This window comes from Rhagoletis zephyria, unplaced genomic scaffold (assembly GCF_001687245.7).
Source record: "Rhagoletis zephyria isolate East Lansing unplaced genomic scaffold, Rhagoletis_zephyria_1.1 Rzeph_scaffold_00042, whole genome shotgun sequence".
Lineage (NCBI taxonomy): Eukaryota > Metazoa > Arthropoda > Insecta > Diptera > Tephritidae > Rhagoletis > Rhagoletis zephyria.
The window spans coordinates 196068-199421 of record NW_016157126.1 but is presented as its reverse complement, the minus strand read 5'-3'; the positions used below and the strand labels follow the sequence as shown (position 1 = coordinate 199421).

Sequence of the window (3354 nt, the reverse complement as noted above, 5' to 3'; positions counted from 1 at the left end):
CGGATGACCTAAAAGTTTTTTCTTCGATTAAGAGTTCTGAAGATGCTTCTAGGGTTCAATTAGATATAAATAGATTGTACTTATGGTGTTGTCGGTCTCACCTACATCTCAATATTAGCAAGTGTTATCACGTAACGTTTTCCAAACTACGTAACGATGTGCAAACGTCATACAGTATCTCTGGTACTCCCCTTCAGTCAGTTTCTGAGATCAAAGACCTTGGTGTAATTTTCGATGCGTCTTTTTTATTCAATAACCACATCAATTTTATCATATCTAAATCATATGCTGCGTTGGGATTTGTTCTTCGAAATAGTAGTAATTTTAATGATCCCTACACTCTGAAATTACTCTACACGTCTTTGGTTCGTCCAAAGCTTGAATATGCAGCACTCATCTGGAGACCTCATCATAAATTTGCCGTATTCAAAAAATTTTCCTTATATATGCCCTTTCTTCCCTCAATTTCTCCACTCCCATCCCTCCGTACAATTCCCGCCTCCTTTTGATTAACCTTAAGTCCCTTGTCTTTTTTGCGTGGCTTGGTAAGTGGTGAAATCGATTGCCCTGCATTACTGCTTGCTATTCAATTTCTTATTCCTGCGAGAACACTTCGTTTTAATCTTCCCTTTTACCTCAAGGCCCTCAGTACGAATTACGCAAGAAACGCCCCGTTAGTGCGTGCACTTCGAGAACTCAACGAGATTTCGAATTCTATTTTGCTTGATTTTTCTTTGCCCAAGAATATATTTTATAGTTTATTGAATTGAATTTTATTTTAGTGCCTTCTGCACTTTAGTTCTCTGTATCGTTTTAGTCAGTAAGAACCTTTGTAGTTTATTGACTTTTGAAATAAATAAATAAATAAATACTTCCTTTCAAAGAAAAATAAAAATTTCCAAAACACTGCAAAAATTTTCACTTGTTCATTAAAAAAAACTATTTGGAACAACATAATTTACACTGTGTTCTTTTCGACTACAAAACTAGACGCTGCCTAAATATCGTTGAAAAATATTAATCTTGGTAAATTCGGGACCCGCTTGAGGAAGCCTTACCCATACCAAGATATTATTAAAAACAATTACTCTGGCGTTTCAAAGTATTATCTGCTACTTAAATTCATGATTCTGCTTGCAATAAAGGTGTACTGAAAAGTACTGATTTTTATAGCATGAAAAAGTCTAATGTACTGATTTCGCGCCAAAAAATCTGGCAACCCTACGCATAGGCATCATTGACGGGTGGAATAAACTTAGACAGCAACTCATCGACGAATTTAAAAGGCCGCTAAGTGTCAAAGACATCTTCCTTCAATTGGAAACGCGCGTTTGGGAAAAATCAGAAACTCTTACGTATTACGTTCTGAGCAAGCAAGAACTTGCTCAGTCAGCACCAATCGAAGAATACGAACTGGTGGAGTTCATCATTGACGGGCTAAAAGACATCTCGGCCAAAGCACTGATTTTTAGCGGAGTGGCGACAATCGAAAAACTTAAAAAGCTGATACCACAGTATGAAAGGCTCCGAGCAGCAACCGAGAAGAAAGTGAGCGCGCCAAACTCCATTGGCGACATGTCAGCAGTAAGATGCTACAACTGTTTCCGCTATGGGCACTACTCCAAGGACTGCGCAGAGAAAAGGCGAGCACCCTTGTCTTGTTTTAAGTGTGGAGCAAAGGAGCACCAGTATAGGAACTGCCCGTCAAGACTGTAGCAGCATTGGACGACGACGGCAACTTTAGTTCTGTACACTTTAAGGAAAGGGTAAGTGATGTATTATGGAACGAATTTCCGTCATCCCTTGTCAAATTTGGTTTGGAGACCAAACCAAATTTGACAAGGGATGACGGAAATTCGTTCCATAATACATCATACACCCACCCTGTCGGAAACAACAACAACCAAACCGTGGAAACCGTGATTGTCTTCCCGATTTTGTCCATTTTTTTACTTTGCTTGATACCGGGAGTCCTTGTAGTTTCATTCGGCAGTCGTGCATCCCAGTTACAGCAAAATACAGTAGAAGTGTGCGTGTATTTAGTGGGATCGGGAGAGTTAAAGTGAATCCGGAAGAGAGCGTATTCTTATTAAATTTAAAAACTATGTTAAACCGTTAAGAGTCTACGTACTCACCGATAACGAAATGCCTTTTTCACTATTGTTAGGAAGAGACTTCTTAAATACTTTTTCCATACGTTTGTATGTCAACAATGAATTGCTATACTCAAATAAACAGACCACATATAAACTAGAAAACGAATTTCCGCTTATTTCCGTTGATGATAGTGACAGTAAACGTAAGTCCAGTAAAGCCACTCCAATCTTAAGAAAAGCCAGTGTAATTCCGGACCTCAAAGAAGATTTTAATATTGAAATTAGTGAAAATGATGAGATTGACGTAAACCCTCAATTACCTTTAGCTTGGTCAAACAACTTCCGTCTTATGATAAAAAACACTTATGTACGAAAACAGATTGAAGAACTTCCGAATATTGATTACGAAGCTAAGATCTTACTTACGTCAAACACTCGGACCTTCTGTTCACCAAGGCGGTTATCGTTTGCCGAGAATTGAAGTCAATCGAATTATAGATGACTTGCTTAAGAAAAAGATTATCCGACCGGGGCACCGAAATTGCGCATATGGAAACTGTGCATTTAGACATTATTTCGGTTTCAACTGAAAACCGAAATAATGCATATGAAAAACCCGAAATAATGCATACATGCACACTTTCGTTTGAAAACCGAAATAACGCATATGAGAAAAACGAAGTAATGCATACATGCACAGTTTCGGTTCAAAACCGAAGTAATGCATACATGCACAGTTTCGACTCAAAACCCTTCGGCCGCTTACGCAGAGAAAAGTTCTGCGCAAAAATACGTCCGCCCTTCTTTTCCGGCAATACAGAAAGGAGAATTCTACTTAACCGAAATAATGCATATGAAAAAAACCGAAATAATGCATATATGCACAGTTTCAGTTGAAAACCGCAATAATGCATATTAGAAAAACCGAAATTATGCATATGCACTCTTTCGCTTGAAAACCGAAATAATGCATATGAAAAAAACCGAAATAATGCATATATGCACAGTTTCGGTTAATGAAAACCGAAATAATGCATATGAAAAACCTCGAAATAATGCATACATGCACACTTTCGTTTGAAAACCGAAATAACGCATATGAGAAAAACGAAGTAATGCATACATGCACAGTTTCGGTTCAAAACCGAAATAAGCATATACAAAACGTAGCATACATGCACAGTTTCGACTCAAAACCGAAGTAATGCATATGACAAAAACCGAAATAGTGTATACATGAAAACGAACTTCTTTCTGA

At 37.9% G+C, this 3354-nt stretch overlaps 1 protein-coding gene and 1 long non-coding RNA gene across 8 annotated transcripts in view; one reads left to right on the top strand and one right to left on the bottom strand.

Moving 5' to 3' along the window:
- Positions 1-3354, bottom strand: part of Crk (Crk proto-oncogene, adaptor protein) — a 190879-nt gene that overhangs the window by 152301 nt on the left and 35224 nt on the right. The window lies entirely within an intron of this gene.
- The window catches only part of LOC108367193 (uncharacterized), an 18269-nt gene that overhangs the window by 4796 nt on the left and 10119 nt on the right, over positions 1-3354 (top strand). The gene's annotated exons all lie outside the window — the stretch shown is intronic.